Source organism: Mus caroli, chromosome 3, assembly GCF_900094665.2.
Source record: "Mus caroli chromosome 3, CAROLI_EIJ_v1.1, whole genome shotgun sequence".
NCBI classification, from domain to species: domain Eukaryota; kingdom Metazoa; phylum Chordata; class Mammalia; order Rodentia; family Muridae; genus Mus; species Mus caroli.
The window spans coordinates 13,566,198-13,580,850 of NC_034572.1; positions in this window are offsets into that span (position 1 = coordinate 13,566,198).

Below are 14,653 nucleotides of genomic sequence, written 5' to 3' on the forward strand. Positions count from 1 at the left end.
AGGTTGGGAAATCTTTCCATCTTGTGATATTTTCAATTTATTTTTTCAGGACTTCAAGACAATACTTGAAGTTTTTGTCATACAAGTTTTTCCCTTGCTTCCTTAGGATTACTCTAAGATATTTTATATTGTTTGAGGCTGTTGTAAGGGTGTTCTTTGCATGATTTCTTTTTCATTCTGTTAGGGTTACTGTTTTGCTTGTTTGTTTGTTTTAGTTAGTCTTGAATACAACCACATAGCCTAAGGTATTTAATCAGCTATAATAGTTTCCTGGCAAAATTTTTGGTTATTGCCTTACATATACTATAATGTTATTTGCAAATAAAGTATTTTGACTTCTTCCCTTCCAATTTGTGTCCCATTGATCTCTTTCTGTTCTCTATGGTTCTGGCTAAAACTTCAAGTACTATATTAAATAGATACATGGAGAGTGAACAGCATTGTTTTGTTTCTGATTTTAGTGTAATTGCTTTGCATTTCTCTATACTTAATTTGATGTAGGCTATTGGTTTGCTGTACATTGCCCTTAATATGTTTAGGGCATCCTTTGTATCCCTGATCTCCCCAAGACTTTTATCATGAGAGGGTGTTAGATTTTGTCAAAGGAGTTTTGAGCATATAGTTAGATGATCATGTGCTCTTTCTTCCAGTTTCTTTATATAATGTGTACTAGCTGGTTTTGTGTGTCAGCTTGATACAAGCTGGTGTTATCACAAAGAAAAGGAGCCTCCCTTGAGGAAATGACTCCATTAGGTCCAGCTGTAAGGCATTTTCTCAATTAGTGATCAAGGGTAGAGGGCCCTGCCCATTGTGGATGGTGCCATCCCTGGGCTGAAAGTCCTGGGTTCTATAAGAAAGCAAGCTGAGCAAGGCACAGGAAGCAAGCCAGTAAGCAGCACTCCTCCATGGCCTCTGCATCAGCTTATGCCTCCAAGTTCCTGTCCTGTGTGAGTTCCTGTGCTGACCCACTTTGGTGAAGAACAGCAATGTAGAAGGGTAAGCTGAGTAAACCCCTTTCTCCCCAACTTGCTTCTTGGTCATGGTGTTTTGTGCAGTGATAGAAACCCCAGCTAAGACAAATGGGTGCCAGTATAGTGGGGTATTCCTGTGACAGTCAGACTATGTTTTGGGGGAGGACTTTGGAACTTTGGGTTGGAAGAGCCATTGGGATGTTATGAGCTCTGTGGCATGTATTGTAGTAGCTTGCAAGATAATGCTGAGAAGAGTGCAGAAGATAGAGGTCTGTCTTGTGAAATTTCAGAGGGAAGATTAAAGACTCTTATCAGGGCCATTGCTGTTTTGATTGTGAAGATTCTATGTTTTTGGCTAGCTGGGGCTGAAGAATCAGCTGTAATAAACAAGATACCAAAACTACTAAAGCAATACCTTTGTATTACTGGGAAGATTGATGGTGATTAGCTGGATTGAAGAAATTAGTGGTGACTAAGAAGAGAGCAGCATCAATAAGGTAAAAAATTCTGGGAAGTGATCTATGTGAGCATGGAGAAGCTGTGTTCCAGAGGCAGCCATAGTTGTACCTTTTGTTGTCAGCTAGATTTGGTAATGTGTAAGAATCACCCAGGTGGCACTGATTTGGAAACAGAGGGGTAGCAACTGATGCTTGGCACTATGAGAGGCCAGGAGAGTCCATTGGTGAAGGTGTAGCCTCGGTGGCATCTGAAGGCCTAGGGCTGAAGGGGTCTTGTAGAGAAGTTGAGGCTTAGCATTATGAAAAGAGCCCATGTGGGACTTTCTTTTTCTTTTTCTTTTTCTTTTTCTTTTTCTTTTTCTTTTTCTTTTTCTTTTTCTTTTTCTTTTTCTTTTTCTTTTCCTTTTCCTTTTCCTTTTCCTTTTCCTTTTCCTTTTCCTTTTCTTTTTCCTTTTCCTTTTCCTTTTTCTTTTTTGAAAGTGCATTCCAGTTGCAGCTGAAGACAGCAATGTTTTGGAGATTCCAGTACCATGACATGATCACCAAGAACAGCAACAGCAGTGGAATACAGGCAGCTGGAGCCTAAAGGATGAGGCATGTGCTACAAAGGGCAGAGGTGGAGAAGTGACCTTGGAGGAGCCCAGAAAATGGTGAGTGCCAGAAATTTCTTTTGTTTTGCTTTGCTTTTATTGTATATATTCTTTATTTACATTTCAAATGTTAACCACTTTCCATGTCTCCCCTCCAAAAAAAAAAAAAAAACCTCTCCTACCTCCCTCCCCCTGCCTCTCCACCAACTCCTGCCTTCTTGCCCTGACATTCCCCTACACTGGGACATTGAACATCCTCAGGCTTAAGGGCCTCTCCTCCCACTTATATCCAACAAGAACATCCTCTGCCACATATATGGCCAGTGCCATGTGTCCCTTCATGTGTATTATTTGGTTGGTGGTCCAGTCCCTGGGAGCTCTGGGGGGTCTGGCTGGTTGACACTGTTACTCACCCCATGGTGTTACAAGCCCCCTCAGCTACCTCAGTCCCTTCTACAACTCCTCCATCAGGGACCCTGCACTCAATCCAATGGTTGGCTGCCAGAATCTACCTCTGTATTTGTTAGGCTTGGTAGAGCCTCTCAGGAGACAGTCATATCAGGCTGTTGTGCCCACCTCTGTCCGCAAGGAAGACACAACACAGTTGGATTCTTCTTAACAGCCTTTTTATTGCAGGAACACCTTGATGCTGCTACAGGGGACCCCAGGCATCCAGGGAGCACTGCTTATATGCACCCCAGTACCGGAGAAGGCTCCGTGGCCCCCTGGGATTGGTCAGTCTGCTGGCACCTAGTTTGCATGCACTCGCTCAGGAGGGGTTGGAGCCAGATTCAGGCTAATGCCTGCACAGTGGTGTTGTTTACCACAAAGGCACACCAGAAACTGGCACCATTTTAAAGTTGGCTTCCTACATCAGGCTCCTGTCAAAAAGCACTTCCCAGCATCCTCAAAAGCATCCAGGTTTGGTGACTGTATATGAGATGGATCCCCAGTTGGGGCAGTCTCTGGATGGACTTTCCTTCTGTTTCTGTTCCATATTTTATCTCAATGTTTCTTCCTGTGAGTAATCTGTTCCCCCTTCTAAGAATCACTGAAGTATCCACACTTTAGTCTTCCCTCTTCTTGAGCTTCATATGGTCTGTGAATTGTATCTTGGGTATTTCAAACTTCTTGGTTAATATCCACTTATCAGTAAGTGTGTATCATGTGTGTTCTTTTGTGATTGGGTTACCTCACTCAGGATGATGCCCTCCAGGTCCATCCATTTGCCTAGGAATTTCATAAATTCATTCTTTTTAATAGCTGAGTAGTATTCCATTGTGTAAATGTACCACATTTTCTGTATCCATTCCTCTTTTGAGGGGCATCTGGGTTCTTTCCAGCTTCTGGCTATTATAAATAAGGCTGCTATGAACATAGTGAAGCATGTGTCCTTCTTACTGGTTGGGACATCTTCTGGATATGTGCCCAGGAGGGGTATTGCGGGATCCTCTGTTAATACTATGTTCAATTTTCTGAGGAACTGCCAAACTGATTTCCAGAGTAATTGTACTAGCTTGCAATCCCACCAGCAATGGAGGAGTGTGCCTCTTTCTCCACCTCCTTGCCAGCATCTGCTGTCACCTGAGTTTGATCTTAGTCATTCTGACTGGTGTGAGGTGGAATGTCAGGGTTGATTTGATTTATATTTCCAGGATTACTAAGGATGATGAACATTTCTTTAGGTGTTTCTTGGCCATTCGAGTTTCACCAGTTGAGAATTCTTCATTTAGCTCTTTCCCCCATTTTTAAAAATATTACTTGAAACATTTATTTAATATTTTCCGTTTATTGGATATTTTCTTTATTTACATTTCAAATGTTATCCACTTTCCCAGTTTCTCCCCTTCCTGGAAACCCCTTATCCCATCCATCCTCTCCCTGCTTGAGGGTGTTCCTCCACCTCCCCACCTACTCCCACCCCAAACCCCTGTCCTTAATTCCCCTACACTGGGGCATCTATTGAGCCTGGATAGGACCAAGGATCTCTCCTCCCATTGATACCTGACAAAGCCATTCTCTGCTACATATGCAACTGGAGCCATGTGTACTCCTTGGTTGATGGCTTATTCCCTGGGAGCTCTGGGAGGTCTGGGAGGTCTGGTTGATTGATGTTGTTCTTCCTGTGGGGATGCAAACCCCTTCAACTCCTTCAGTCTTTTCTCTAACTACTCTATTTGTAACTCCATGCTTAGTCCAATGGTTGGCTGTGAGCATCCACCTCTGTATTTGTAAGGCTCTGGCAGAACCTCTCAGGAGACAGCCATATCAGGGTCCTTTCAGCATGCACTTCTTGGCATCCACAATAGTATCTGGGTTTGGTAACTATTCCCCATTTTTAGTAGGTTTATTTGGTTCTCAGGAGTCTAACTTCTTGAGTTCTTTGTATATATTTGATATTAGCCCTCTGTTGGATGTAGGATTGTTAAAGGTCTTTCCCAAAATGTTGGTTGCCATTTTGTCCTATTGACAGTGTCCTTTGCCTTACAGAAGCTTTGCAATTTTATGAGGTCCCCTTTGTTGATTGTTGATCTTAGAGCATAAGCCATTGGTGTTCTGGTCAGGAACGTATCCTGTGCCCATGTGTTTGAGGATTTCCCCCACTTTCTCTATTAGATTCAGTGTATCTGGTTTTATGGGGAAGTCCTTGATCCAATTGTACCTGAGCTTTGCACAAGAAGATAGGAATGGATCAATTTGCATTCTTCTACATGTTGACTGCCAGTTGAATCAGCACCATGTGTTGACGATGCTGTCTTTTCCCCACTGGATGGTTTTAGCTCCTTTGTCAAAGATCAAGTAACCATAGGTATGTGGGTTCATTTCTGGGTGTTCAATTCTATTTCATTGATCTAGCTGCCTGTCTCTGTAGCAATATCATGCAGTTTTTTTGTTTGTTTGTTTTGTTTTTTTCCATACGGAGACCAGAATATCATGCAGTTTTTATGACTCTTGCTCTGTAGTACAGCCTGAGATCAGGGATGATGAGTCCCTCAGAAGTTCTTTTATTGTTGATATCAAGTTCTAATCTACTGGCTGGTAGTATAGTTGCTCAGTCAGTGTTGAGAGGGTTGAAGATTTGTTATTTCTCCCTCAATTCTGTCAGTTTTTAAAATCTAGTTCTGGCCTGGCTACACTTAGCATTGTTGCTAAGTGCTCTTGTGTGCTAGGTCTTTTGTCTTTCTATAACACTCATGTTTCTCAGGGCTAGTTTTCAACTTTCTTTGCCCTCCCATCTAAGTTAAAATATAGCATTTCAGCTTTATGTGCAGCCTCACTATAGTCTCATATTTAAATTTTTCTAGATAGCATATGGTTGAGGAATCACTGGTGAACCATTGACATGGGTCACTATGTTGATACATGTCTTTTAATTGTTTAATAATTCAAGTCCAATTAATCTGTTTAGGGGTTAAATGGACATATTCTATTATTTCACCATGTATAGCTTTTATAGTGGCCTATGCATAACCTGTCAATCCATAGTTAAAGGAAAATTTTCTTATACCAATTAAAATTTTTAATAGCATTTATTTACACAAAGAAAAACAGGATGAAAGAGAAAAACCAAGCAACATTGATTCATAGGTCCCCAAATCAAAGCATGCTCTGAGATCCACAACCAGTGTGACCTGCTCTAGTACCATTTAAAGAAGACTGAAGTGAGGTATAGAGCCTATTTCCTTATTTCTTAGTAGCTGGCCAGCTGGCCACAGAGTCACCTGGAGTTAATTGACAATAAGCTATTGTGGCTAAACTCCATATTCATTTGACTAGTTAATATTTAGTATAAGAGCTTGAAAAACATCAATGAGCTCCCCAAAATTTAATTTGGTCATTCATTATGCCAGATTAATTAAACATGTCAGTGTGACTGAATTGAGGACTACCTAGAAATCTGGGGAAATAGTTTAAGATTTGCTTGTAAGGATGTTTCCAAAGACAACTACCATCTCTCAGGTGAGGAAGGTCCTGGATGTGGTTGAACATTATGTGGTTGGCTGGAAGAGAGAAGAGACTACCAAAGAATGTACTCTTAATTTCCCCATCTGAGAGCTGCTTGGCTCCAGCCTTCAAAGGCAGAACTGTAAGCTTGCTTGCTTTTGGACACCAAGACTTCCACCAATAGCTCCTCCACCTATTTCCATCAGAAACCTGAGCTCGTGGCCTCATATTGAGATCTTCTTTTCTGGCTTCCCAGCATCCCCAGGCAGTGGACAGCTTGTTGCATTTCTGTAACAATGTGAGCTTTTTACATAGTTCTTTCCATGGATTATATTGGTTATGCTCTATAGAGAACTGAAAGTACCAATTTAAGTTCAAAATTCCACCCTTTTCTTTACCTTTTCCCTCTATCTACTACCATTGACTTAATTTTTGTATTTACTTTATTTTCCCAACTTATATTTACTTAAAAATATTGTTATTATATTTTTTCTTATTTCAAACAATTGTAAAAACTCAAATATATTTTGAATATATTCGTCCCCTCACCCAAATTCCTCGAGATCTAATCCAGTCATTACCCACCCAACTTTTAAGTTCTTTTTCAAACAACAGAAACCCAACACAATAGCAAATACCCCCAAAACAAGAAAACAAAATAAACCCAAAATATATTTACAACCACACCAAAAGGTGCTGAGAGTTTCCTTTAGCTACCAGAAATGATTTTGCAGCACAGCTTATTGTATTCACCATGCCCAGTTTCTTGGGTCACTCTGTGCTCAGGAGAAAGCTTGCTGGCTTCATAAAGTACTATGGAGAACTTCTATAGGTTCTTTTCAGAAATAAACATTTCTCATTTCTTATTCTTTATCTGACTTTTTCCCTCTCTGAGAGACACTTTGGATAACTCTAAAATTCTAGGTTAAAAGTTGTTTGTTTCTTAGTACCTAAAATCTCTGCCATTTGCTTCTGATATTCAGGGGTTTCTGAGAGTGTCTCGTGTCATTCCAATTGTTTTTTCCTTGTAAATAAAAGTTTTATTTTCTTGCTCCTTTGAGATTTGAGGTTTTTTTTTCTTCATCCCTAGTTTATCTGAAGCAATGATGATGTGTCCTCCTGTTTCTTGTCTTTAGCACTGCAGCTCTGCTGGGAGATACTCATTCTGAAGGTTCACGTCTTTCACCTTTTGGGAGAGCTATGAGTCATGACTTGGATGCTTTTCTTCTTATTTCTCACCTTCATGGTTTCCAATGACATGAATTGTCACTGTCTCTTACTATGTAGTCCCACAAGCCTAGTAAACTTTTTTTTTAAGTACTGTTTTTCTTTGTTGTTTAAATTCAGTGAAAATTTTTGTTCTCTTTTCTACTCCACTAATTTTGCCCAGATCCCATTTGTTGAGCTTTTAAGTGTTTTGCTTACTGAGGTTCAACGGTCTAAACTTTTCATTTAATTTTCTTGGTTTTATTATGTGTATACTCTTTTTTTCAGACTTTTAAAGGATATTTCTTTTGCTCACTGAAGTAATTGCACAATGGCTGGTAGTTCTGATATTTTTCTTATTTTAGTCCTGGATTTTGTTTATTCATGTTGACATCATTATGATTATTGGAATGATGAATAATTTCCAGTAAAATCTTGGATGTTTTCAGTGTCTTGCATCATATGTCCCTGGATGGAGGAAGTTCTAAGTTCTCAGTTGCCCTCCATTGATACTTGAAGGTCTGGAAATTCTTGTTACTGGTGTTCAACGGTAGCCATTCTGTTCCTGGAACCTCTCTGGGAGAAATAAAGAGAGAGATGGCAGTGACTGTTCTTGACTGCTACTGATATTACCCTACTGGCCTTAGCAGAACACATAGTTGAAAGAGCCCTTGTTAAACCCTATGAAGATGAACAGTTTGATTTCCTCTTTGGTGTTTTCTGATGCCTTTATATGGAAATGTTGAAGCGTTTCTCTAGAGCTCATCAGGGGCATAGCTCTGACATTTGCTGGTCCTTTGGAGACACAAGCACAATAGAGCATGCTTTTTTTCTGTGTCCCTGAGCTAGAGTACAGTGGTTGTTGCATAAAAGTGTTTTGTGTTTTGAGTTTCCCTCTTTTCTGGTCTTTTGGCTAGAGACTAAAGTACTGGAAGCTTGATTACTACCTTTGGTGCGATTTTAAGAGTTCTAAAACATTTAATAGATAAGACCTAATGGAGACCATGCTTTGCTAGAGGTGGAAGTGTATCCTTTAAGATTTTATTGCATTCTGGGTCTCTCCATTTTCTGTATCTCAGATCTTTCTTTTTAATACTATCTACTACTTGCTCCATCCTGTATGCCACAGGTAAGCTTATCCTATGCTACATGGTCTTCAGTCTCATTCTGCCTCACCATGGACCCACAATTCTTGAACAAGAATTATGGAATTAAGTCCATGAAAGCTTCTTTTCTTTAACATTTTCTATCAGGAGTCTTTGTATTATCTTTGAGAAGTAAACTACTACACACAGTTTGGATCACAGTACTAGGGCTTATTTCTGACACAAAGCTTGGCCATACAGTTCTTAAATTTTGAAAAGTCTGTGAAGGAGGAATTAGAAAATGTTAGTCAAAGGGCTACAGAAAGACTGTGGTGCTTTAGGCAAAGCTTACTGGTCAATTCTAATGAGAACCAGACGATACTATGAGAAGGCTGGGCTCCTGAGGTTTCAGGAAAAAATGATAATTATGTTAGGAATTTAAATGAAGGCCATTCATGTTATAATGTGCCAAAGAATAGTCTATATCTTGTTGATGCTCTAAAACCTAATGAGAGGCTAAATTTCAAAATGATGTACTGAATAATCTGACAGAAAATTTTAAACAATGGAGTAGTCAAGCTATTTCATATTTATTCTTGTCTGCTGCTAGCCAGAATTAGGAGTCCAAAAGAGAAAGGTTTATAAACCTGTGCTTTAGTCAGAAATATATATATATATATATATATATATATATATATATATATATATATAAGTTGGGGCTGTAGAAAAGAGAGGTTGTTGAAGAGATTAGTCTCTCTAAAAGGAATCAAAATATTTTGAATGGGAAAGAGGAAAGATGCTTTGAGGGCATTTCATGACTTATTCAGATAGCAGTCACCACAGACTCAAGAGAATAAAAAAAGAAACTCATTAGAAATACTTTCCCTTAAGGAAGAAGAGCATACAAGTCACCTCACTTGCATAGGATCACCTAGAAGGTATTTCCTTAGGATTCATTTAGCTGTGCTCAGCTACTCCAGGCAGCCAAAGAGTAGAAGAGCCAATGTAGCTCTACTCTCAGAGACCTTTGTATTGCTCAAGCTGAAGGCAGATCTTGGCATCCTCTACATGATAATATTTATAGGCATGAAAAATACAAGAGTTTGGGGTCATGGAAGGTTCAAACCCAATTTCAAAAAGCTGTACTGAAGAATGTGGGAGCCTATGTAAGGAAGCTGTGAACTTACTATGAACTATGAATGGGAACAAGTCCAGATTTCTCTTCTCACAAGATGGCCATCTAGAAAGAATTACATAAACAATGTTATGTGAATGCCCTTGTAAACAAGAACATGGACGGAACACCCCAGCATGTCCACACTATTTATCTGGGAAAGACAAAGGCCTGTGAAGAATATTCCTGGCTTTTCTCATATGGAAAAAAATAAGACCTAACAGCAGTTGTATTCCCTTGATGTACTTGTATTTGCTTAAGCTAATGTCACCTCATGATATTTACACACTTGCCTTAACTATGCAAATGAGAAGTGTTTTGTTTGCACTGATCTTGCAAATGTCTGGAGTACCCTGGTACCCAACTCATGTCTTTGGAATATCTTTTGATCTGAGAAAACTTAGCTTTGCTGGCCACAGGGTGGGTCAACTGAAGATCAGGAAAGGTGTAGACAAGGTTAGAGTCCCTGCAGATGACCTCTGAGAGTGGCGTGAGTGATGCTATAAATGTGAAGACTAAGTCCTAGGATATTGGAGATGCCCAGGACATCTGCTAAAGAAAGTTGCAGACATGAGTGTAGCCAGACAAGTGAGGGGGCCTTATGATTGCACCTAGCAAGGCCACAGAATTGAGTCTGCCCAAGGCTTTGGAGATTATATCCTACCATGTGCGCTAGATGCCTGATGTGAGACACAGGATTTAATGTTTACCGGATACATTTTAGCCTTGCTTTGTTCTCACCCTGCTTTTCTATTCCACCATTTCTCCCTTTGAAATAGAAATATTTATCCTGTGCATTTTCTTGTAGGAATATGAAACTTTTTTTTTAACTTACAGGGAATCAAAGGGTAAGTAAGACTTTGTATTTGAAATTTTGAGCAATACTCAACAAAGACTATGGGATTTCATGAAGACAGACTGAATGCATTTTGCATTGCAAGATGGACATCAGCCTTTGGGGCAAGGCTGTACATCAGTTGTGTATAATGTATTCCCCTACCCATAAAGTTCCTGTACCGATGGCCTGAATATCAGTTGGTTAAGAAATGAGAAGTGGTACCTGACTTGATGACATCAGTCTCATGGGACATCTCCCTTTGGGATTATATTTATCCCTGGCCTCTTGCTGTCATTCCTTCTTCTTCCTTTTCCTCATGAGGTCAGTAGTCCCTTTCATATGCTTTCATTTTCATGTTCCATCTCAGCATTCTATAGAATCAATAAAGCCAAAGACTGAAACCAGAAGGCAAATGAAATATCGTTTGTATACCTTGTTATCCCATGTATTCTTTGTTATAGCTACCACAAAGTTAACTCACACATCAGTTGTGATGCCTCTCAGTTTGTTACTTTTGTTTCAAATTCCTTTGATTATTTCTGGATTTCTTTAGTCATTGTTTCTCCAAGTTATTGAAATGTATCGTCTTTAAAATCTTTTTATCTCTTACCCTTTCCTTCCTACCTTCTTTTTTTCTTTCTTTTTTTTTTTTTTTTTCTGTGAGTAATCTGACCTTTGGTAGAGGTGTGGTATTGAAATCATTTCTTTTTAATGAGTGTTAATTTGTTGATTTGTGTTTATAAATATTACCCGTATGAAGTTAGGTGCACTGAAGTTTGGAGTATACTTGTTTAGGATTGATCTCTTGAAAAGCATAAAGTGACCTTTTTCATATCTTATGAAATTTTGATTTAAAGTCTATTCATCAGATAATAGAACAGCACCTCTCATTTGTTTCCAAGTTTTGTCTGCTTCGAGTACTTTTGTCATATTTTCATTCTCAGGAGCATTTAATCATTCTTAAAGGAAGCAAACTGAAAGATCCCCTTCCTTTAACCCAGAGTGTTAGTCTGCGTCTTTTGAGTGAAGAGATGAGAACTTTGGTGTGTAATGTTGATGATATATATTGATTCCTGTTATATGATTGATTTTTATTTCATTAGATTTTCTTTGTTTAGTCATTAACCTAACATTTGATATTTTACTGTCACAACCTGTATATGCCTACCCATTTCTCAAGTTCCAAGTATCCCTTTGATACCCTTTGTAGAGCTAATGGACATAAGTTCCTTTAACCAGACCTTATCATGGAATTATTTTTCCTTCTTCAATTCTGGCTTATAGTTTGGAGGGTACTGTATTCTGGGTTAGCATCTGTAGTCTTTCAGAACTTACAGAATATTAGTCCAAGCACTTCTGGATTTTAAATCTTGCATTCAAAAATCAGCAGTTATTCTGATGGGCTTCCCTTTATAGTTGACTTGTTCTCTTTTTTTTTGCGTTTTAGAAGCCCTTTCTTTATCCTCTACATCCAGAGTTTTGACTAGTATATGATCTGAGGTAGGTGTTATTTTCTATTTGGTTTCTTATGCCTTGATTGGTATCCGTTTCCTTATATTTAGGAGATCTATGATTTTTGTTGAAAATATCTTCTATGCCTTTTACCTGAGGCTGTTCTCTTTCTTCTATACTTATGATCCCTAAGATTTAGTCTTTGATGGTTGCTCAGAGTAACCATATATGATTGTTCTAATATTTTTGTTTGTATTTTTTAAGATTTATCATTTTCTTTGGGTGACTTCATTCCTCTATGCTGTCTTCAAGTATTATTGGTCTCTCATTTACTTGATCTATTCTATTGGTAAATCCATGGAATTGAAATTTTTGAATTACTGAATTTTTAATTTCACATTTTTAATTCAGCCCATATTTCTACAGAAACTCTTTTTAAAATTCCCCATTTGTACTGTGAATTGTCCTTTTTCTTTCATTCAACTTTGTATTTTTCTGGTTTTAATTATATTTACTCATACCCACTTTGGTTTCTTGAACATATTTATAAGTGCTATTTTAAAAAATCTTTGTTTTGTATGTCATCTAAGTTGCTTTTCTTAAGTATCATTAATATGCAAGTACCCATTTTGGCAAAATGTATTATCCTGGTCATTGATGTTCTTTGTGCTTTTGTGATAATATGTCACTGGTAGTGACATCTGTATGGACATATATCTCACTTCATTAAGTAAAAAACAGTCATTTGAATCTCTGTTTGCTGTTCTTCTGATTTCTCAGGCTTAGAACCTATTGAACCATGTTTAATTTTGAATCTTGGGGGTGGTGGTGCCAGTAGTGATATACAAAAATGCATCAGAATTAGTCCTAACTCAGTTGTGACTAGTTTTTGAGCATACAACCAAACCTTCCATAGCACTAGCAGGCTTTCACTAAGGATCCTCAGAAATCTTTGGAAAGCTTAAGGTGGTCCTTAGGTGGTAGGGACTAGGGTTGCAGTAGGATTTCATCCTGTAACAGAATTCTGTCTGTAGTCTTCAGGTTGTGAGAATGGGGTCACAGCTAGGTTGTGTTTTCTACCTGGGGGAGCTGTGTTGCATAGAATTTGGCATCAGTTATTGAATGTTATCTTGACTGGTTGTTGGCTTGGGTTAAGCATGGTTCAATGGGTACAAAGACTTGATGCAAACAGATGCAAATGTCTGTTTTGTACTCAATGAAGGTGGGACATATGTCCATTCAGATGTCACTCCTAGTAACCTAAATCTGGATGCCTATTCCTCATCACAAAAGCATAATTTTCTCTTGTCATGTAGGATGCCTCATATTCGATCTTCCTACAATGACAAGCTGAGTGCTAGAATTAAAGGCTCATGCCACAGCTATGCTCCTTCTAGGGAGTTTTAAGAAATAAAAAATCCAAACATCTAAGTTCTTTAAACTACTTACTAAATTATAAATTTTATTACAATGTATTTTTGTGGTTCTGGAGGTTGAACCTGGGCCATGAACCTGGAACATGTTAGGTTCACTATGTTGTATCTCAGTTTATAAATACCAAATTTTAATATTAGATTGATATGATATGCTTTATTGATATTTAATCAAATATCTCAATTTTGTCTCAGGTTTTATTTTATATAAATTATATACATATAAATATAGATTATTTTATAGGTAGGTAACAGATATAGATATATAGATAGGATAGATTTAAGAGAGTATAAAACATTTTCCTTGGGATTTTATAATTATTTAGTTTCAAGGCTTGTAGACATGATAAAATTGAACCAAGACTTGGCTTCTCAATTTGTTTCCATGGAACATTTGCCTGTTATCTTTAAATTTGTCACTTTCACTGTCTAGTGGGTTAGTACATCAAACTTTTATAATATTAGAACTTGTATATCTTGACTCTGATCTTTGCATCCATGTATGTAGACAAAGAAACACCCCCAAGATGTCCTTACTCTATAATCCTTCTAACATGTCAATGTCTGATTAAATTGAGTAAATTTTGATAGAGAGATTGTCTGGTTCAGCGCAACCTAACTCCATGTGTCTTATGAGAGAAAGATGACAAAGAATGTTAGATAAACTGATAGATAAGTAGGCACATGCATCAAGACCATCTGTAGTGGCTTTGGAGATAGGAATATCTAAAAGCTGATAATATCAATCAACAGATCCAGATACTTCCTGAAACACTGCAATGTCTTTCAAGTCTGAAAGTCCTGCTCATATCTTGAACTGAGGTGATGAGGTTAATATAAAATAATCTGTGCTGTTTTAAGACACTAGGTTTGTACCAAATTGTGAAGAAACAATAGGAAATTGGTGGAGGTTACTGTCATTTACAACAACAACAAAAAATTTTTGTGATGCTAAATATATACTTCCTCTCTCTCAATTCTTTTCAGTTTGTCTCTGGGTCACCTTCTGTTTGCTTTAACTCAAATTCCCTGAGCCAAGATTTGTCTTGAGTATTTCATGTCTATTGCCCATTGGAGCTAGATGTGTGTGGTCTGTACTGCCACCACAGATGAGTTGTGTGGCATGTTCTGACTCTGGAGACCATATGGATGTCCCTGGTCTGTGCTGTCACAAGAAACCATGTAGAAGTCCATTACCTGTGCTTGCACTGACTATAAAGGGCAAGCAAGTTACTTCGGCATGGTATTGATGATTGCAGATTCATAACTGAGAAAGCAGGACATAAACAGCTTTTGTGAGATAATCCCTATCTCCACTCCACCCCAACTCCCCACAAAGTAACCTCCACATCTTTTTAATGTAGCATTTCCATGAGATACACAGATAAAGGACTCTATGGGTCAGTGGTTGCCCTTGGACCTGCTTGTGGAAAAAGTATTTATTTTTTTATTTAACATTAACTTATCTATTCTGTGTCCTAGATACAAGTAGGATTGAAGG